We start from the raw sequence: 24,108 nt of genomic DNA, 5'->3' as shown, positions 1-24,108 counted from the left end.
ATTAAAAAAAATTTTTAAAGATATTATTTATGGCATTTTATTGTAGGTGTGACATTTAATTCACGGGTGTTCGGAACTCATGAAACTATCTGCGGGACTGTTTATGCATTTAATGATCAAGAAATCCGTATTTGGTCTATGTACGGTAAGGTTTTTATGTGAGCATAGTTATCGCTCTATCATAAAAATAAGTATCTGATGTAAGAAAAAAAAAAAACACTTGTTTATACTAAATTTTATTTATTTTTTTTTTTGCAGTTTCTTACTTGTTTTTTTACCTCACCTGAGCTGAAAGCTCATGTGAGCTTTTCTGATCACCTATTGTCCTAGCTGCAGAACTCTAGCTCTCCGGAGAAAATATTATTTATTGCACACAAAAAGTTGCGCTTAGTTATGGATTAAATCTTTACCTCAATCGCAAAAAAGATAGATTTAAACAAATCATCAATTCTTTATTAAGTACTCTAGAAGTTGACTTCTGCAAGAAGAGTGTTGGACCGAATTATCTTTCAAACCAAACTGGCAGTATAAATAAGCAACATGTTTGATTATCTCGATTTCAGGACCAGGAGGGCTATCAGCAACAATTATAAGGAATGTTTTGTCGTCGAAAAAGTAAACGAATATGTTAGGAACACACGGTTATTAATATTTTGAGGTGACAGTTTTAAAACATGGAGAAATAAATCGAGAAACAGCGCATTTTTGTACACAAAAAATGTGCAGTTTTTTCAATGGGTAGCCTGTAGCTCTCCGGTCTGTCAAAATATTTTTTCGGAGAGCTAAAGTTCTGCAGCAACTGTTGTCCGTCTGTCTGTCTAGCTTTATGTCCGTAAAGTTTTCACAGTTTCAACTTCCTTTGAAGAAGCACTGGGACGATTTTTATCAAACTTATTACGAAGCATTCTGGGGTAGTGTAAATTCTTAATTATAAAAATCATGACCTTCGGGGAAAGGGCCAGCCGCAATAGGGAATCCAATTTTTATATTGCAGTATTTAGGAAAAAAACTTTAAAAATCATGTTCACAAGAACCACTCGGTCAGAAAGCTGACACATTTGTGGAAGCATACGTGGGTTGTGTAAATTCTAAATTGTTCAAATCATGACCCCCGGGGTAGGAAAGGGCCACCATAAGTTTATCATTGAAATATACAGGAAATATTTAAGAATATTCTTCGCAAGAACCACTGGACCAGAAAAGCAGAAACTTGTGTGAATGCATCTCTGGGTAGTGTAAATCAAGATTCTACATTTTTCAAATCATGAGCCCCCGGTGGTAGGGCGGGACAACAATAAGGAATCCAAGTTAAACATTGAAATATACAGGAAAGATCCTTTTAAGAGCTATTTGGCCAGAAATGTCAAAACTTATGTTTCTGGGAAAGATTCTAAATTGTTCAAATCATGACCCCCGGGATATCAAGTGGTCACAATAGGGAATCCAAATTTTACATTGAAATATATATAGGAAAAACCTCTTCTCCCGAAGAACCACTGGCCTCGAAAAGCTGAAACTTATACTGAAGCATTCTAGAGCTGTGTAGATTTTACATTCTTCAGATTATGTGGCTTGTGCATACGATGGATGGGGAGCTCTTGCAGAAAGCTTTAGAGGCCACACCGCTAGCCTATATATCCAGGCCTGGATACTGGATTCCTGTAATAAACATTTTTCAACACAATTCACACTGGATAAGAACGACATAAACACTGTCGAGCGAGTGAGCCTGGATTCGGTGTATGATCTAAATTCAACATTGGTTTCTGTTCTGGTAAGTCTTAATTTTAAGGCATGTAAAAATAGTCTGACATTAAACAGGTCGTACAGTGTATAATTATCTATTGTTTTATGCTAGTTTGATAATTTACAAAGGTTATGTTTGGTGTTGTATAACCCTCTAATGAATATGTTGAGCTTTTTTATGAATAAAAAAGATCTATATAGTATTTTTTCATCAAAACGAAAGAAATATCGGAGCAGCCTCTAATGGAATACTAATAATTTATTTATTGTCAAAATTGGCACATGGCCAAATAATTTTGATTCTAAAGTCGCAATTGGGAATGTACATGTATCTTATCTAAATAAAGTTCATGTGATGAAATTGGCAGTGTAGGTAATTTATATACAAAGGAAAGCAAACAAAACTAGATGCTGTCATGAGACAGTAATACCCGCACTAAGGTGTTTGCCTCTAAATGCACGCTCCTTTAAATTGGGCTTTACCAATGAAAAAGTCAATATAATTCAATAATTTACATAATAGGGCCTCCATGTATTCATCAAATTGAGCATAATATTCTCAAGTGACCATGCGACCCATGGGCCTCGATCTTATAGGTATTTCATATTCGTAATTCATTACCAATCTGAAATTAAACAACAGAATTTAATTAATGATGTAAATTAGGTTTGATAAAGGGGGAGGATATAAATTTTTGGCCCATAATTGGAACTTTTTAAATCTATTTTCTCATATAGATCAACAACAAATATTATTCAAATTAGTGTAAAGCGTTTTTGATGATTTTTTTTCAAAATGTACAAACTTTTTTATATTTTATTAGGCAGAAACACCTTGAAAGCTGCCATATACCCAATCAATTTAGTCAACCCCCCACCCCTCTCCCATCAACACACACACACACAAACACAACACACACACACACACAAACACACCCTCCTCCCATCAACACACACACACACACAAACACACCCTATTTTCCTGTTTTGGTATAGATTTGGGTAAAATATATTTCAAATGCAACGGGTTAGGTTGTGTAAAGTATAAAGGCAAAGGTCATCCGATGCTGCAATATTAAAGTTTAAAGGTTCAAAGGTCATCCGATGCTGCAATATTCTGAAGAGTTATCGCCCGTTATCGACGTTACATTCAGTTACAAGATACAGAATTTTTTTCTGGGAGGGAGGGGGGATTTCCAGAGCAGAATTTCCTGAGAAGCAAATAAAAGGAGAAGTTATGGTGGTGTCTGTTTTCTAGGGTGGAGGGCATCCAAAGTCTTTTTTATTTGCTTCAGTATATATTATCAGTCCTGCAAATTGGGGGGGGCCATATCCCAATCCATTCCCTGTCCCTGTAAACAGTAATGACAAATGATCATGTGACTCCTAAATAGTAGAAAACTTTTTCCATTTGACTATACATAATTTTGCTTTTTGTGTTATTATGTTATGTAAATTTAATGGTATAAAAGTTTTGAACCCCCTGGAGGTCATCCCCACTCTCCTAATGATTCTATCTGGAAATGTTCACAATATGACTGCATTAAATTAAATAAAAGTGCATCAATGATAAGATTGCTTGACATTTTATTTATCAACCTATCCTCCTAGAATTAGGAATGAAGATGGACCACATTAAAGTATTTGTATATAGGCTATTAACATTTTTTTTTTAAATATAAAAACAAGAAGTAGTTTGCATACATGTCATGAATAAAAAGGGGTCTGGGAAGGGGTGAGGGGAAGGATCGAGTTCATGTCTCTTTACGTCTTAATGGTTGAAAACTCCTAAAATGAATGTTGACCTCAAATCTGACTTGTCCTTATTATTTTTCAAATGGTGGTGTCTCCATTTGAGTGAAAAATTCCTGAGAGGGATGTTTCACAACAAACAAACAATTAAATGACATAAAAACACAATATTGATTTGCGTTAAGAAATATGCAGGGGATTTTTTCCATCATAAATCTTCTTCTCAAGAACAGCAAGGGCATTATTGTCCCCCGTTTTTGGGGAAAGGGAGGGAACATTAAATCTTATTTGTCTGTCAGTCTGGCCATCTTTGACAGTATGTGCATCTGTCACAATAAATTTAACCTCGGTCGTAACTTTTGAATAATAAGAGATTGGGCTTTCATATTTCACATGTACATTACCACAAAACTTTCTAAATGTGCTATGATTTTTTAACCCAAGTGAGACTTGACCTTAAAATTTTACCTACTTTCCAAAAAATAACATTTTAAATTAATCATTTTGAAAGAGAAAAGATATGGCATCTAAATTATACATGTATATTACATGTGAAAAGACTTTTCTAAATATATCATGACTTTTGACTCTGTGACCTTGACCTAGAAGTTTAACCTACTTTTCAAAAATATTATATTATATATTTCTATATAACTTTTGATTGAAAAGAGATGAGACTTTCATATTTGACATGTACTTTACCTGCAACAAAATATTTCGAGCATCAAAAACTTCATCTTGCACATTCCTGTGACCTTGACCTCCCTCCTCTTTAATTTGTATTTTTGCTTAGTTTTAAAGAAATAATTTAAGACATTTTTATGTTTAGCATGCACTTATGCATAATTTGATGAGAATTTATTATCTATATCCAATTTATTTACATTTCAGTTTCAATTCTGAAAAAACTGTTTAAGATATTTTCATCAAACTTTATACACTAATACATATTTTCATGTACCATTAGTAATACACATCCGGCGGGACATTCATGTCCTATAGACATATTTCTAGTTTTTCTAATCATCACTTCAAAGGCTAGGGTCAGGCCACAATTAGGGATCAAATGATTAGGCTGCTGAGTAAAATAAAGAAGGAGTTCAGGGAAGACGGGGCTTTTAGCATAAAAAACGTCATTTTTCGACCCCCATTTGATCCCCCGGGGCAAAATCAAAATTCCGAAACCTTACTGCACATCTACATGACACCACCAACCATCTCTCAAAAGATGATTAGGCTGCTGAGTAAAATAGAAGGAGTTGGCGGGAAAGAGGAGCTTTTCATATAAAAAAAAACGTCATTTTTCGACCCCCATTTGATCCCCGGGGCAAAATCAAAAATCCGAAATCTTACTGCACATCTACATGACACCACCAACCATCTCCCAAAAGATGATTAGGCTGTTGAGTAAAATGTAAAAGGAGTTCAGGGAAGATGGGGCTTTTAGCATAAAAACGTCATTTTTCGATCCCCATTTGATCCCCCGGGGCAAAATCAAAATTCCCAAACCTTCGGCACATCTACATGACTCCACCAAACATCTCCCAAAAGATGATTCAGCTACTGTGAAAAATGTAGGAGGAGTTCAGGGAAGAAAAGTGTGACAGACGGACGGACGGGCATGAGTAACAACAATATACCCGAACTTTCTTTAACCTCATATACCTTGTTCCATGTTTTCTATACACTTGCTTCCTGCTTAATTCCATCAGATGAAGGTATTATCTCTAAACAACGAGGGATTCATGTTTCACGCTGGCGGTAGCGCCATGATTGATACCTCTAATGACCCATATGGAGCTTTAATATAAGGATACAATGAGACAGAAGTTCTGCTCTGGAGACCATCCCAGACAAATACAAATGGACATTTGGTTTACGTGGGTGGAAAGTGGGGTGACGGGCATAGTAATCAAGAAAGTGACGTTGTTGAAGTCATCGTTAAAGTTATTGAAATAACAGGTATTAAGTATTTGATTTAATAAAGATTTACAGATAAAAAATTATGATTATGCAAAAACATTAAATTCAATTTCCTATCAATCTAGTTTTTTCTATGTAGGCACGCCTTGCAATGGTACAAAATTATGCTCGCCTGATTGGTCAAAGACTAGATGCATTTCTACAGGTATTAAATATTCATGAACAAGATATTGCAACGTTTCTTTGCAAAATCTGTTAAAAGTGTAACAATTTTTTTTTTTCATTTTATAAAACATTGTGTTCATCACTGTAAATTACACGACCATTCGAAAACATAAATGGTAATATAGAAAATATTTAACTTAATTCATATTCTTTGTTCGAATTTCGTTGCCATTTATTCCAGCTACTGTATATCTCTAAGACTGAATTTGAAATTATGAAACTATATTTCAATGCAGATTGTCCTATCCCTCCTGATATTGAAAATGCTTATAAAATATATGAAGGAGTGACTAATGGTAGCAAGACGTTGTACTTTTGTAAACCAGGATACACTGAAAGTTCAGATAACGTCATAATTAGCTGTGTAGAGGGTACATGGTCTTTGACTTCAATGTTCTGCAGAGGTACGTAACTCGTTTGTAGATATATGAGAAAAATATTAGAATTACATAACTAATTGAAAAAATATTTCTTAACAGAATTTTTACTAAAGTAAAATCCTGAAACTTTTTTTCATGTAAAGTTGTTTGCTCCACACCTCCTGCAGTTGAAAATACAACAGTTTTTGTGCAGGACAATAGAGCAAAATATCACTGCCTAACGGGATATTTCGCTATGAAAAATACAGATGACGTCATCGAGTGCAGAAACAGTACCTGGCCATCTACTGACTTTAAATGTATAAGTAAGGATCAAGATCGTTATACATCTTGAACATATAAAAATAGTGTGTTAAATTGTATTAAATGAATGTTTTTTTTGTTCCCATGTTCCAATGTACCGGTACTTTAGTTTTCAAAAATCAGAAATATATTTTTTTCAAAAGGTTGTATTAAAGGTATGCAACAAACTATATTCTTTAAGTACTGTAAGTCAAAAAGGTATACATAATCTGTAAATCATGTTAATGAATTAATATATTGTTAATATCTTAAAATATCAACTAAGTATAGTTTTTTTACTGGATGTATGTATATTTTTACAGAATCTTGTCCTGAGCCACCCGCCATTACTAACGCTGACGTCATGGTCTCTGAGAATGTTGCTTTATACTCTTGTCGTCAGGGTTTTCTTGCAAAATCTGGAACCAACTCAATAAACTGCTTACAATCTGAGTGGCAGAAAACAAACTTCATCTGCTATGGTAGGAGGCTTTCACTATATTTCATGTCATTCAGTACCATTTAAAAAAAATAAAACTTTGTTTTGACAGTTTATATGTTGCAATTGTATGTTTTTTACCTTATTAATTATACATATGTAATACATGTATCATTGACATAAAGTAACTAAAGAGGTTTAAGTGGTTTGATACTGTGAAAAGGAGAATTTATTTGTATAAAAAAACAACAAGAACATACATAATAATATACTTCATTATGACATCAATTGCTAAATATGTCTACATGTCTAAAGAAAGTCAGGAGGCTTTTGTTCTTATAATTGACAATTCTTGGAGTTTTATGCTTTACTTTTTTTCGAATAGAATATGCAAACAATAAAACCGAAATGTGCAACACCGATCCAAAGCTTGAGGTTTCTCAAATTTAAGTCTAACTATAAGGTCAAAAGATCAGATTTGGTATCAAGAGGGAGGTCTAGAAATATTCCTGTGAAACATGAAGCCCTAGTACTAATTGTTTAAATATTATGACTAAAATTATATTGAAGTTTTTGGAAAGTGGGTCAAGGTTCATGGTCAGAGTCAAAACGTTAAGTAATTTTTTTATACTCATCAAAAGATTTTGACACAGTGAATACCTATGTGAGCATTGTGAGGTATGAAAGCCCAAGCACCAATTGATCAAATGTTTTGGCCAAGGTTAAACTTTTTTTTAATGTATATGGTTCAATATTCAATGTCAAGGCCAAGTAGTCAAATTTGGTGGTACCCAAATAAAGGTCTTGTCACAAGGAATACTCCAGTGAAATGTAAAAGCTATTACCCCACCGTGACAAAAATATATTCGATTACGGAGGCTTAACAAGATCGGTTTGTGAAACACTGACTCCACCGTATTGCTCCTCATTGCTAAGGTTGAAATTTCTCAAATGTCTTGTAACGATCAATACCAAAGTCAGGGTTCTTCTAGCGCTGTTTTTCTGTGCATGCCCGACACAGTTACGATTCAAATTTTACTCATACTACACAGTAAGCATTTGGCGACACAGTTAGAATTATGATTGTCAGAAAATAAAAACATGAATTATATTGTCCTAGCTAAGGAGGACCACTTAATAATCTCTAAATTAGGGTTTCACCTTGCATAATCAATCATCTAGAATCTCGCCGGACTTAAGCATGTAGGAATAAAGACAAGTAATTTATTGTCAGTAGCATTTAAAAAAACATATTTAATATTTCATAAATGTCTTCTTTCAAAACCCCGTTTCTAGAGTTATGTTGGCACGTCAATTCAACAAACACACAAAATAATGGCAAATTAACTTTTCATGATAACGACCGTTAACTATTGATAAAGAGTATTGTTTTTACTCTACCCCATTTTATAATTTCAGCATCATCATGCGGCCCGGTTCCTAATATAACAAATGCTGATTTTCTAGTTGACAATGACGTAGCCATGTACGCATGTCGCTATGGATATAGACCAACAAATGCTGAAAATACAATTACTTGTATGTCTGGAAAGTGGACCGATACCAGTTTGCAGTGCGAAGGTACTATTTTCTCATAAATAAAAATGTATTTCCCTGGATTTATATTTTTATATTTTTTGTTTTGCCAGCAAAATAGTTAAATGTATGTAAAAAATAATAACATTGAACACTGAACAAATAATCAGTATTTCTGGGAGACGAATGGTCGTAAATTGTATTGGTCACCCTTCTTCTTAAAGTTTCTCACCCAGGCACGATTACTGTAAACGTTTAGAATGTTGGTATTTTTGATATTTCCAAACAGACAGAATTGTGTTTAAAATAAACAAAATGATCCCCACAAACTAAAATAATGCACAAATAATCGAATCGATCTCATAGGGATAATTATCAGCTTTTCAAGAAATCTTTAAATGTAACAAGAGGTATTGTGAGCAATCAGCTCACTAAATGATACCCCTGCCTCCCTAATGAATATAATGGCAGTGTCTATGTTTTGCTAGGGAAAACCCCAAAATATGTGTCGGATAAAAAAAATAAAACGGGAGGTGCACAATGGCATTATGTAATAAAGTTTCTGTAAAAATTTCAACAAATTGCATTCAGTGGTATGAAAGGATTTGCGGATAAGAGATGGGTACCCCAAAGCATACCAGACAGACGGACATAAATGCAGACGGTTGGGCATGCTGATTACTATATACCCTCCTGTTTTTCAAGCCGGGGGGGGGGGGGGGGGGGGGGGTTAAAATAGATAGAATTCCTTTCTATTTTCTTATCATTTGATTTAAAATCTAAGAAAGCCACTTAACAAGGTTAGATCCTGATATTTAAAGTCTCAACCTTTTTTGTCAAGTATATTTTTTAGTTTCTATACACACAGGTAAATTAAAAACCAAATAAAAAGAAATGGGGTCAATATGCTTTTTTCGCTCTACAGGACATTTAATATGACCTTTTTGCACTGAAATTTATGTCTTAATAAAGAGTAACATCTTCGACGTTTTCCTCCCAATATATTGATCTAAATTAGGCATGGAACAAAATAAACTATAAGTTTTTCTAATCAAAGACACTTTAAAATTGTGACAAAGAAAAAGTTGATTCGCATAATTAATTACAGTAAAACTCGGTTATAACGAAGTCACTGGGACCTATGAAATTACTTTGTTATATCCGTAATTTGTTATAACTGTATAAGAAATTCATGAAATTTATATAGCTGGGGATCCAAGATGACTTCGGTATATCCATGGATTCGCAATATCCGTGTTCGTACTAAACGATTTTTGCTGTATTTGACCTTTCTGCACTCACAAAATATGATTTTTCTGGAACTGAAAATTTAATAAGCAATAAAAGTATTTTAAAGTCTTAAACTTTTGCAAGCATATTGGTCAAATTTATCTTAAATATTCAGAAAAGAACATGAGAAGTGGGGTAAATGATTTAAATTTTGAAACATTATTTTAAAAATCGTCAATTTTATGTTAAATTGGCTCAATTTGTTTCCTGGACTTTCTGAACATATTTACAATGTACTATTATTGTGTCATAGTTCGTTGAAATAATCTTATAAATATTTGAGAATCCGCATTACACATATCACTTCAAAAACAGCTTTCTGAGCAACCAGCATAGGAAGGTAGGAATCTAAAATTAATAGAACTGTACCTACAATGTAGTTCAAAAGGGGAAAATTAATAATATGGTTTTTTAAAATAATCTTCCGCCACAAAATGGCTTAATCCTATTTAAAGGGAATTTCATTGGATATTGCTCAATTTGCATTGTAGAATCCAGATTGAATGTTAGAACTTAAAAATGATGCAGAATTTTAGAAATAAAGGCCCAGACCAAAATCTGCTCCAAAGGTCAGGATCAAACCTCCTTAAATAAGGGTTGTTTTGTTTTTCAGATACAACAAAGGGACTCAGAAGCTATATCACTTATGATATGCTTGCAGAATGGATAAAAGAGATGAAGAAGAATCTATCCGTACATAAATCAAACACTAGTGCCTATAACAGAAGCTTGATCAGTGTCTACGAATCTCGTCCTAGTGCTGTACAGATAGGAAGTTTTGGGGTCTTTCTGATAAGTTTTACTATAATAGTTTTAATATTACCGGATATAGTTGCTGTTGTCAACAACTTGTGTAATAAAATAAATAAGAATTTTTGTCATCGTCGGAGAGAGAGATGAAAAATAATAATAAAAAAAGCTGTGAAATTACTTATTTTCATGGGGGCTAACATTCGTGATTTTAATTGCATGAAGAAGCCAGTGAATTTATATTCACCACAAAATGCAGTTTTACACATATATTAATAATGAACAATTCTTCAAGCAAGAATATAATTCCCCATGAACCAATTTATTTTTCTGAAATCACGAAAAATTGGCCCGACGAAAATATGTGATTTTACAGTATATTATATGTTTTGTTATAAATGTATTTAGACAACACATGATGCACTTTGCTAATCAGATGGAAATCCAGAAAATGTTATTTGAGAAAATTTACTATAGAATGTTGATTGTTATGATACATATACTGTTTTTCCATGTGAAATTTTAAAAGCATTTCATTTGAATGACCTCTTTATTGTGAATGAGAGCAATGTTTAACTTCATGGTCATAACTTTCGAAATAAATGTTTTCAAATGAAGTTCAAAAGAAGGAGATACATGTAAGAATAGCAGAAGGTTCTGTTTAAGGATATACGATCCTCAGCCATGAAGTATAACTCTTTAATTTATAATTTAATTCAAAAAGTTTTAAAATAAAGCTTGAAATTGAAATTTTTACATGCAACAATTTTCATTTTATGCCTCTACGTATGATTCAATGTTCTTTAAAGTTTTAACAAACGGTATTTAAAAAGTTGAAATTTGTACCTCACAAAATGAAGTAAAACTTGCCAATTTAAAAAAAATCAAATTTCTTTTAATTAGCCATATTTACCAATGTTTATATGCATGATTTGAAATAAGAATTGATTTACCGTGTTTTCTTTGAAAGGAAACACTTCCTACACTATGCATTATGAAACAATTAATGGAAGTAAGTAGGATAAAGTAAAGTCCAAATAAGTGTAAAATTCTTGCAATTTTCTTTAAAAGCCTGGATACATATGATTTTTACTCCTAAAATTTATTTCTTGATCAATTATCAATTAAAAAATATGCAGTAGGTAGTTCAAATCGCATTTCCTGAAAAAATTATTTAAGATTTACTAATTTTCCCTATATAATATGATTAGATTTAAAGATGAATTTTAAAGAAACACCGAGGGTAAATATATTTTAATTTGAGAATTAAGAGATATCTTTGTGAGCATGTTCAATTACTCGATGCCTGATTTTCAGAACCTGAGGATCGGATAACCTTAAGAAGACAATTTTGAGGATTCATGAAATACCTTCATGAATTCTGTCGTCCTTAGTTTTAGAATTTGATTTACATCTTTTGGATAAGCTAATACGTTTTGAAACAATTGATAAACTAGACCTCAGAAGAAATGTCATAGAATTACACGTACAAAAGATGTATAGAAATGCTATGGTTTGTTTACATGTTATAAAAACGAATGGCTCACCCACTGCGATATCAGTTTCGATTGATTGATTGATAGTCTATGTGTTATTTACCGTCCGTATTTTTTAAGCCACCACTTGCCGATGGAAAGCTGCAAATTGTGTTCTATACACGGCACTTAGGACCATCGAGCAGTGAGGGATCGTTTTTGTGCCAGCTCCTACTGCAACATGGGACCTAGGTTTATACGGTTTCATCCGAAGGACCGGTCTCACGTCCCACAGTGGAATTCAAACCCTCGACTATCATCTTTCATACGATACGATTTATTTGTTCTGAATATATATCCTAATAGATTGATTGATTGATTATATACTGTTTAACGTCCCTCTACAGAATATTTCACTGATATGGAGACGTCATCATTACCGGTGAAGGGCTGCAAATTTAGGCCTATGCTCGGCACTTACGGCCTTGGAACAGGGAGGGATCTTTATCGTGCCACACCTGCGCAGCACTGTTAAGGCCTACAATGAGAAATCAACGGAAAATAGACGTGCAAAAAGGGGGACCTTTTTAAAACTGAATTTATAATAATTATGCTGTTTTATTATCACAGAACTCAAATACTTATGGAAGTAGCATAGTATAACCCACTCTGTACTGTAATATGAAATTGGTGCCATCGATGGACAGTCACGTGATGAATGGATAATTCGTGTACTGAATGTAGGTCATCAACAAATTTCAATATCGCAAGGGCATACCCTAGTTGAAATTAAAAATTCAAGCTATTAATTGTTTCTGTATACTTTGTAGTTTCTGAAAAGTGCTGCTGCTTTGATTAGAATTCGCGCTTTAATAGTTAAATTTTCAGGTAAATAAGCCAATGTCGAAATATATTTGACTTTTACCAAATATTTTGTGTACATATAAAATCACGCCCCCTTATTCAAGCCTTAAAACTGCTGCGTGCTGTGACATGGGGCCTCGGTTTATACGGTCTCATCCGAAGGACAGCCCCATTTACTCGCCTTTTACGACAAGCAAGGGGTACTGTGGACCTATTCTAACCCGGATCCCCACGGGAAAATATCCTAATAGAGGGGAAGACGGTAATGATCTTTTAAGGCCCTTGGAGGATGAATACAAGATCCCTTTCTCCATAGAATTTAGCAAAATTAAGGTCAATATAAATATTTCTTGGGGTCGTAACATAAAGGGTACTTAAGTGTAAGTCCATACTTATATAATACTTAAGTAAAGTCTTAAACTTAAGACCGAAACTAGAAGCGTGCTTAGATTCGACAATCTTAACAAAACTTAAGCGGTCGGTAGAGGTGACTTAAGTATGTCTTAACTTTTTAATACACAAATTCAACATAATTAAAAGGTTAAGTTCGACGTTTAAACATTCTTTTATTGATATCATCCATGAAAAAAAAATGAAATGAATATTTCTACTTATAAGCGGCAAAGGAATTTTAGTTTTTCATCGAGGGGACGATACTATTCACTTATTCCTATCTTACACTCAACATCTGCATGACATACATGTAGATTCAAGATTTTATTTTGAGGACGCTTTTTAAAAACTTGCGTGACCGAAGTTAAATTTGGTAATTGGATGTTCCCTACAGTCCGAGAGAGAGAGAGAGAGAGAGATGGTAACTTTTGTGATAAAACAGAAGTTATGCATAATTATATATTAAACACATGCCATATGGTGAACGTGTACTTATTTGGATTTTATTTTTTTAATATCAAGAATATTTTAACAGAACCTTCATAAAAAATATAATGACTAAAATTTAAGAAAAAACTAGCAAGGTTCATGAGAAAAATTGTGAACTTAAGTTTGACTTAGCTATAGCTAAAGCCTCGCGTAGGTCGTTTTATGTTACGGTTTAATATATACTTAAGTAGTACTCAAACAGGTCATAGGATTGTGCTTAAAACATACTGATGAACCTATATAAATCAACATTTCAGCAAGCTTTGCTTTACGACCCCCTGGTGAATAACAAACCACATTCAACACAATATTGGACACAAAAAAAAAAAATATCCAGAGTACAGTTTAAAACCTCCGTACTTTCCTTTTCCGAGTTTCGATATGTATGAAACGTCTAAATGTTGAAAATTAATTCTGCGATAGTTTTTTAAAAAAAAAATATTTTTCCTTATCAGATACAAAGCTGACTGCGGCCGTTACAACCATTGTTTAACGTTGTTTTGTTTGACGTATCAATTGTGACGTCACAATACCACTGAAACTCGTGTGAATATGACCTTAATGTAGAACCTACGTCGTATGGCATCATAACTTTATCCTGTGCTAGATCCATTATGACGTCATAATTAATTCAATGCCATTTTCCCCGTACTGTACAGCTTCAATAGAAATTGTAGAAAATACTGCATTTTGTAATTCACAGAATTCAAATCATATATATATATATATATATATTATTATTATTATAATGCTGAATTTTTTTTTTATTAGAGACACCTCTAGGCATCTTTCATTTGCTATATCTTGACTTTAATTAAGTTGACAAATCAAAGACTATCTTGTGTAATGAAATTACAATGTATACATCTTACTGTAATAATGTAAATGGTATGTAACTATTTTGTAACTATTTTGAAGGAATGCAAAAATCCTAAGAAATTTTCAGTTGCCATGCAACTAAATAGTGTAATATCTTGATGAAATGTATCTATATATGTAAGTAAAAGATGTACTTGTTGTAGATCGTGACATTGTGTGTAAATTTTTGTGATATCTATATTGAAATGATGTGCATTCCTTTTCATAATTATTTGTTACTTATTCATATTCTTGGTGTTTGATTACAATTTTTCTATTAAATATGATCTTTCTAAATAAAAAGTACAATATTGATGACCATTTTTAATCTGAAAGTAACCCCAAACAGTCATTTAATAATAAAAACACGTGTAAGTGCACAAAGGTCATGAATATTAGCATCGGTAAATAACCTATTTCTCCTTAGTTGGAGGCAAAAGGTATACATTTTAATCACTTTTTGTCATCACTTGGGTATGTTCTTCACCATATTAAAGATTGAAAACATTGTTACAAAGACTTCTGAAAAAATATTTACTTTACAAATATAGGGTGGAAAATTGACTAAAAATATAGTATATTTGTTTATTATTTTTAAAAAGTGGACTTGTCTTTTGTCCAATTGAATAAAAAAGAAATTATTCTTGCAAAATACTGCTTAATATTGTTCAGTTTATAAAGTCTATAAACGGAGATGCTTGAAGAAGTATTTTTGTGATTTTTCATATTCTCTTCTTGACAAGTACTCCTCAAAATAACTGAAAATGTGTAGTCGTATATATAATTACAATTTACCATTCCAAGTTACATATCATTAGCTTTTAACTGATTGATAAGCAAGTACTAATGTATCATTTAGAAAAGTTTGAAAATCATGTGAAAAAAACTTTTTCGACATAGGTTCTATCTTAAAAAAAGGGGGGTGTCGTTCTACTTCGAAGCAGCGTCAAATACAGCGTTATCTGACGTTCACACAATTATTTTGCAGCTGTGATAAAGGCCTAACATTATTAATAGTCAATAACCATATAGGCGGTATATTGCAAAATTCTGCCCGCCACAAAAGTCATATTTTGAAAATTTCTTGAAATGTGCTGAATTGAATTTATTATATGATATATCTAAAATAATAAAACATATTATATTTTCAAAGCAGGGTATCAACAATTCTTGTTTTATGACGTCACAAACTATTAGGAATTTGTATTATTTTTCTGAAAGAGAAAAAAATGGAAAGAGTTTGCTCAAATTTTACTTTAGAATTAAAAGACCACAGGCCTGCTCAAGAACAATATTTACATACTTTATTGATATTATCATTTTACTTCATTTATATCAGACCCGCTTCATTAAGTAATAAAAAATTGAGATGGAAAAAACCTGAAAACTTTAAATCGTCATTTTACTCAAAATATTGACGTAATAAAAAAATTTATCCCATTGTTTTAGAACACAATTATGTATTTCTCCGTCAAAGTTTAATTTTGGGGCAAATATTGGTTATTACCGATTATAGCCATTTACAAAAAGAAAATTTATACATTATTAACGAGAGTTTATTTTACAGATGAAGTTTGATTTAGTTAAAATTCTCTTCCGTTGGTTGATAACTCCTAGCAATTACAGTTGTGGAGAAAAAATCGCTGATACATGTACATGTATAAGTGCAGACAGATAAAATAAAATTCAACGAAAGAAAGCGGCTTAAATCAGAAAAAAATATATTTAATTTAAGCTTTACATTAATTGTATTTCCTCGATAAAACTAAGACAAAATTTTAAAAATGTATTCTTGTACATATATTCGCTTAGTAATTTAATTGTGAAGCAATTCCTTATTGAATAAGCTTTGGCTATTGACGGGCAGGGGTGGGGGTTGGAGTTCAGAGAAGATAAAATCAGTGTAAGATGCTACTTATCAAAGCAGAATACAAGTTGTCAACAAACGGTTTAATATTCACATGTTCATCAGTGCTCACTTAAAGCAATGTGAGCTATGTTTTAAGAATTTTATTTTGCTGTTAAAACGTGAAAAAATTATATGTAAGACCCCACCTTCCCCCTGGTAACCGCGAATTTGTTTTGGTATGAAAAGTCAGAGGTTTGAAGCACTAAGAAGTCATCGAACCCCCCCCCCCCCACACACACACACACACATGATATAGGTTTGTAAAGTTTTGGCGTTTTTATGTTTTGTTTGTTTGTTTGTTTGTTTTTTTTGTTTTTGTTTTTTGTTATAAATATTTTTTTGGCTTGTCAAGAAATTTTTGGGTTGGATTTTATTTATTTGGACTCTGGTGGAACACCCCCTCCCGGAAAAAAATTCTGGTTCCGCGCCTGAACTAAGAAGTGGATTTTGTACAATTTTTGATAATATATGCCTTATGTATAGGTTATGAAATTCTTAAGTCAGCAGATGCTAAATATATAAGAAATATTTGTTACTTCATACGTGATGCATTTGATTAATATAAGAAAACCGGTGTGACTATATTTTTACATTTGTTTACTTGTGCCACATGTGGTTTTTGTCAAACTGAATAAATAAAAAAAATAAATAATGATATGGGATAAATATTGTGTGATACACATGCATAATTATTCCGCTTACGAGTTGTTGATTCCCAGTTATTATTGATAACCCAAAATCATGAAGAATGTTCATATCTAAGAACGAGAAAAGTAAAACTTTCTAAACATAACAAGGGGGTTCCGAAAGGTAGCTTCCGAAAGATCATCATCATAAAGAAGAAAGCACCGCATATGATACTGTGTCTACATCATAACGAAATGCAAAATCTACCGCACGGAATGCTAACTGGACCGGAAATAATATTTTATGGTCAGCATCACCATAATAACAGAAATACTACATATAATGATGAAAGTACTGCATATAATGGAACTCGATATAATGTAAAAACTACTTCATATAATTAAAATAGCACTGCATATAATTAAAATAGTACTGCATATAATAAAGAGAACACTGCATATAATGTTTAATCCTCATATAAGACAGCCCCGGCGTTCCATTAATCTCTATTGTGATTCTGCTGGGCTAGATATTTGGACTGACGCCCGCAGAATCTCTGGACATCCATTCATATTTCACGTCTGGAGATTAAGCCCCAACTTCGGCCGACTATAGCAAGAATTATTCACCTAAGTCACACAGCTGCTCGGTTCAATTAAGTCATTGGTTGTTTATTTGACTCTCTATCACTTTTATTTCTACATTGCTTACCTTTAGGCATGTAAATCCCAACATAAAAAAAAATTCACTGAAATTTCAGTTTTAAATATGGCTCCTGTAACCTCATCAAATAAAAGAGTTTGTATAGTCTGTTTTTACCCTAATTGATGTTCAATAGCCACGTACAGAAGACATTGGTTCAGATTCACCAAGGGTAGAAAACAGACTATACGAACTCTTTTATTTGAGGAGGTAAACAGTTTCGCTACTGGAGTTGGGACTTGATTTCCAGACATGAAATATTAATGTCTTTCCAGAGATTCTGCGGGCGTCAGTCCAGATATCTAGTCCAGCAGAATCTCAACAGAGATTAGCGTTCCATATGCCCCCCCCCCCCTCTGACAAAACCAAGTTTAATGAAATAAGCGTTTACGCTGAAAAATGAACGTGTTATTGTAACGTCAAATTATTGCGTCTAAAACGCACATATGTTTCTGTTTCTTTTTATCCTTTTCCGCTCTCTGTTATTCAGTTTCATTTTCAGAGTGAAAGTATACATGGATACGTGTTATGATCGTCGTATCGTGTGTGAAATGTGTTTCTTTGCCATTTCAAATTAAATTATTAAGATACTCTGAAGGGATTATATGATATGACTTTCATTGTAGTTACTGTTTCCTGTGTGAATTTTACATATGAATTCGCGGATTATTTGGAGGTGAACACAATATACAGATATTTTATGAAAATTTTGTTCATTTATTTTTGCTAAATTTAATATCCTAGGAAAATAAAAACTTAACCCAACTGAAATAAATTATGTGTCAAAATTTTGATTCATACGTAAACCTGCCTTTGTGAATTTAAAGTATTCTGACATCATCACAACACAAAAACCATCTTTATTTTCATTACATCACTCGATCCTGACCTCAAATCATAGCGATTGACGGGATACAGTGCTGCTATCCTATAAGTTGACAATTCTATCCTATCCTATCGTGAATTCTGCATCCACAATCCTATCCTGTGATTTCAGTCTAATCCTATCCTATCCTATCCTGCAACTCTTAGTTTTTTAATATTTAGGAATTAATTTGACAAAAAAAAAAAAACGGAATGACCACCAAAAAAAGCAGATATAGTTATGGTATTCATTTAAATGTTATATATTATAATGGATAAAAATAATCGAGCTCGACATTCCATAATTCCTGACACACCGCACATTTTAAATTTAGGATTATCATTACCATGTTAAAAATAAATGTAAACAAACTGATTGTAATAAAACGTGGGCAAGTACTGATTTTGCGAACATCTGTAAAGAATTTGGGCATCCAGAAGAAGGAATTAACGAAAAAAATATAACTAGATTTTGTTTCAATTTTCCTACTTACAATGATGGCCACAGGATCGCGACTTGCTCCCAGTGTGTTATAATTAATTATTAAAAAAAAAACCAAAGGTCTATACGGTAATAATGTTTAAGTATATGTTTCATGTAAAATTTTATTTTTTCCTAAACCGAACAGCATAAAAATAACATGCATGTACATGTGAAGTCTGTGTCTGAATAACGTTTTTCTGTACGCGGTTATAAAAAAAGAAGATATGACTAGACCATAAACGAAACAGAAAAGTCAAAATTTAGATCTAGAATATCTTGACTTTCACATATTAAACATTTTAAATGTGAAATTGTCTTATTATATCAAATATTAAATCTAAATGTGTATTTTTTAAATTTAAATTCATATTAATTTACTCTTTATTTTACAAACATGCAAAATATATAGTTGCTGAATAAAATTCAAGATATTTAGAATGTCAAATTTCTTATTTAACTTCATTTTCTTCTCAGTTTATGGTCAGTTCAGTGATGAACAAATGTATTTAAATTTCCTATTTTGTTTTATGTGTGGAAATTTAAAATTTTTGTTTAATTTAAAATATTTCCTAAATCTTCATTGTCAGACTCAGACAGATTGAAAGCAATAAATATTGTGGTGAGCTCACACATTCCTTAGATCTTATAAAACATGCATAAGAATTTAAGAATTCACAGTATTTACAGTATTTATAACTCATTCTTGAGTAAGCCAAGTTTGTATTTGACCTTGGCATTTGATCTTTAATGTTCATTAGTGTCTGATTGAGACATTAAAATGATCCACACATGTTCCTTAGATCTTATAAAACATGTAAAAGAATTCACAGTATTTACATCAATTATCACACTTTCTTGAGTAAACCTTGTATTTGACCTTGACATTTGATCTTAAATTTTTCAGTGTTTAAATGAGGAAAAAATATTTGATCAAGTTCACAATATTTTTATTCAGGGCGATTCCTCAACAATGTTTAACAATTGAATATTCCATTACCATGAGGCAAATTCATTAAAAGTATCCATGTACAGGATGAAATTCAATGACAAGATCACAGATACATGTACATGCACTTTGTTTAAATTTAAGTTTATCAATGTTTTTATTACAGTTGTATAATGCTTTACATGCATATGATTTGGCTTCCTTATCCGTCGCTCAAACTGAATTTCAAATGTCAGAGTTATTGTCAGAGAGATGGTCATAAACTGAACAGTTCCACAAATGTCAACAATGCACAGAAAATAGCACTGATCTCCTAATAAAAGCACCATGATTTCAGACTTAGGACTCTTTGAAACTGGTTTGAACATCTTTCATTATTTAGTCTAACAGCATATGAGATGAACTGCAATCTGTACAACTGAAATGAGCAGGGTTGTCCTGAAAAAAAAATTATAGGCATGTAGATTGTAAATTTTGTGTTATTACACATTTAAACTGTTTTTGATTGTGATTATCTTTAACTTTTCATGTACAATTGGCTTTAATTTCACCTTTTTTTCTCTCCCAAAACTAGTGCATTAAGAAATCATGCAAAATAAAATCTTATACTGCAACCTCAGTCATATATTATTTTTTTTTTATCTTATGTATTAAACCTAATTTACTCACAAGTACATTATAATTCATTTTATCTTGTTGACTTGCTAACAAGTATATGAATACATTGGTTTGTGAGATTTTTCTCTATTTTCTGCTTGTATTTATCTTTTAATTAATGTTTTTTCTTTGTTTTCTTTTTTTTGGTCTTGAAATTTGAATATGAAAAAGAAAATACATAATTTATATAACAACAAAATGACTAGAATATTTCAACATTGTTTTCAGTTTAATTTCCTCTCCAGATTTTTAAAAAAAGAAAATCACTTGTTCCGATATCTCAACTCAGATAATAATGTATATGCATTTTAATGATCATGCTTAAATACATGATAAAAAATCAAATCATACATACTTTTTAGATTAAAATCCTTTATACTGTGATGACGCATGAGTGCAGGCAAATCCATTCTCTGTAATAATGAATATTAAAAGATTAACTTGTGTTTCATAACTCACAATACATTATTACAAATGTACATACAATGTAAGTGCAGTGCTGAATGAGCTTATTAAACATTTTAACAGTAGCATTAGAAATGGTCATTATGATCAGGTCCAGTACAATCACTAGATTTAGCTACGTAGGTAGAATTACCTACAGCTTTATTTACCTACCTCAGGTAGCTTTATTTTAGCTATTTCAAGGTAAGTTTTGAAAAGTTGAAAATAATCACTGCATCAAAATGATATTTTCTGCACACACTGAGAAAAATGCTTTTAAATAGAAATAAGCCAATTTGGTAGCTAAATAAAGTACCTAGGTAGGTAAATAAAGCTATGTAGGTAAATCAAGCTACGTAGCTAAATCTAGTGATTGTAAACCTGATCGGTGTCGATTTACCCAAAAGGACCCAAAAGGACCCAAAAGAACCCAAAAGGACCCAAAAGGAGCCCAAAAGGACCCAAAAGGACCCAAAAGGAAAAAAGGACCCAAAAGGAAATTAAGAACAACCCAAAAGGACTTGAAATAAAGACAATACCTGGATATATAATGACCATTTTGCTATTTAATTCCCAAATCTAAAAATATTTTTTTAAGGTAAAGTGTGTGGTTGGGGTGGAGGTGGGAGCACTACAGATAACCCCAAAATGCCCGATCCCATATGCCTAAAACATGATTAAAACTTTTTTATTTATTAAATATCAATACATGCTAAGATATGGTTAAATTCAGAAGGAGAAAAATTAATACTTTGTTAATTTCAGTACTGTAGAAATTTTTTCCAGATTTACTGTTTATGTGCTATAAAATGATGATGATTGTTACAGTTCTGAATGTTGTTTTTGCCAACTTTTATTTGTATAATTAATGTTTAATTTACTTCAAATTATTAATTTTCAATGTTTTTGATATATTAAACATCCTTTTTTCCCAATTCCATTGGCCCCGGCCCCAGTACCAAAAATGGGTGTGAGAGCCCTGAGTGCTGACTGCTGAATGAGCTTATTAAACATTTAAACAGTAGCATTAGAAATGGTCATTATGATTCTACATTCATTTATCATAAATTGCACTGAAATGAAAGAAACTATTCTCTACCTTACTAGGGAAATGATAATAGTAACAAACTGATTAAGGCATAATACATATGATTTTTTTAGTCTAAGAGCTCATTGATAGCTGATTGAATCATGTGACAGAGTATTTGTAAATATTTATCCCCCCTTCTATCTAGCTACTTCTATCTACACTACTTCTCTCTATTTTTCCGCATCCTATTTTTGTTTACATAAAATAAAATAAAATGTTTATAATTTAAGTCATTAGAATATTGTCTAAAGGGCGAAATAAGTGTAAAAATGCACTTATGTACCGTGTACAGTTTGTACTATACTTACATGTTCTCGCACATCATCTATTCAAGTCCGCGGTCGACGGTTCCAGTGGAATTATCCAATCAAACAGAGCAAATTTAACAGGAAAACATGTTATTACACTTTTACACAAGTAAGAATCGGTTAAATCATCCAAACAAGCTGAAGAAATACGGTCTTTCGATGCCTGGGCTCTTCGTTGTTTACATTCTCATATTCTTCCGGTGCTCGTTCACGGTTAGATCGTACGCCGTATTACTCGAAGTTTATAATGTAAATCTGTTTTTAGTAAAGAGAATGTTTTATTTTCTATTTAAATTTTATAAATAGTTCTTTTGTAAACATTTTATACTGTATTTCGTTTTTGTAAATTATTCTGAAATATGAATGAACCTTTGCTCGAATCTGATTGGCTGTAGGATACAGAATAGGATACAGTACAGGCAACGCGGATCCCGTATTAGACCGCGTCCCCTCCGCGGTGTATTAATCCTTTCCGCGTTACACCGTCGCGGGTTTTGATCGCGGTGCTACCTGAGACCGTGTTTACACCGCGGCGGGGCCAGCTACCGTTATTCTTCAGCTAAGATGTTCTTACCTGTAAAGTATTGTCGATTTTTAATCGTGTCGAAATGAGAGGGGGGGGGGGGGTTACGACCACATTAATATTATAGATTTATTCCATTACATGAATTCTTTAAAAATTCATTTTTTAAGTTTTATCAAATTGTTTAATAAAAAACATTTTTTTTTGTACCAATAGTCACTCAGAATTAATTCTCAAACACGTCTGTTAACAGTAATACATGTACAGTTTAGGATAAAATAAAGTCGAATAATTTATCGAATATATTAACTTAAAGTTTATTTTCAAAATCAGTACTGCCACTTCAAATTGCTAAAAAGATATAATTAAAATTTAAAGAATGCAGTGATATCGCTTCTCTTTATATGCACTGGTGTAATCCGATGTTCACAATTAGCCCGTGCAGTTGCAGTTACATGTAGCTATGTGTTTATTTATCTGACGGTGAGATTATATCAGTCATATGGTTTCATTTCGAAAACCACCGTTACTTCTGTATACATATCTGTTATAAATAATAGCATGAAAAACGATGATAGATAGTGATACATAATTACAATTAAATTTTAACAAAACAAGCGTAAGTGTTGGAATACCGTTGCTCCTTTATTATGGGCTACAATGTAAGACTATGAACTAAATATCGACGATTTTTATTTTATTTATTTATTTATTTTTTTTTTGGGGGGGGGGGGGGTTATTGTTAATAAAATAATCACAGGTATTTCTATTCAGAATATCAATAATATCATAGCTAGTATTTGAATGTATTTCTATTTTCCGCTCTTTTCGAAAATTACTAAAATCATGTTTATGAACATAAACAAATTTCAGATTTCTCCGGTTCAAATAAAACACAAACACAAATATAGGCCCTTAAAATATTTGAACACACAAGTTCAAGTTCAAGTTCAAGTTCATTTATTCACTCAACACCATTTTAATACATGGTACATGAGGACAAAGAGAAATATTTACAACATATATATATAATCAGGTCAGAGGTATATAAGTATAAGATATACAAAATCAAGAAATGAAAAGGGAGAAAAGAAAGAAAAAAATGAAGAAAAGAAAAAAAAGGAAAAATCACATGTGATACATATAATAATA

General features: G+C 32.2%; 1 long non-coding RNA gene and 1 pseudogene across 1 annotated transcript; one reads left to right on the top strand and one right to left on the bottom strand.

Moving 5' to 3' along the window:
- The first annotated feature begins 5,210 nt into the window (after nt 1-5,210).
- LOC134267358 (sushi, von Willebrand factor type A, EGF and pentraxin domain-containing protein 1-like) lies at nt 5,211-17,972 on the top strand (annotated as a pseudogene).
- A 1,803-nt stretch (nt 17,973-19,775) lies between these two features.
- Nucleotides 19,776-22,617, bottom strand: LOC134267359 (uncharacterized). The gene is made up of 3 exons (XR_009992139.1): nt 22,434-22,617; nt 20,947-21,004; nt 19,776-20,372 (listed from the first exon to the last, which is right to left on the bottom strand). It is a non-coding gene; the product is annotated as an uncharacterized LOC134267359 (long non-coding RNA).
- Between the last annotated feature and the right edge of the window lie 1,491 nt (nt 22,618-24,108).

This window comes from Saccostrea cucullata, unplaced genomic scaffold (assembly GCF_032062105.1).
Source record: "Saccostrea cucullata isolate Sc308-1 unplaced genomic scaffold, CSIRO_AGI_Scuc_v1 ctg9556, whole genome shotgun sequence".
In the NCBI taxonomy this organism is placed as follows: domain Eukaryota; kingdom Metazoa; phylum Mollusca; class Bivalvia; order Ostreida; family Ostreidae; genus Saccostrea; species Saccostrea cuccullata.
The sequence above is the reverse complement of the archived record's forward strand: the minus strand, read 5'-3'. Positions and strand labels throughout refer to the sequence as shown.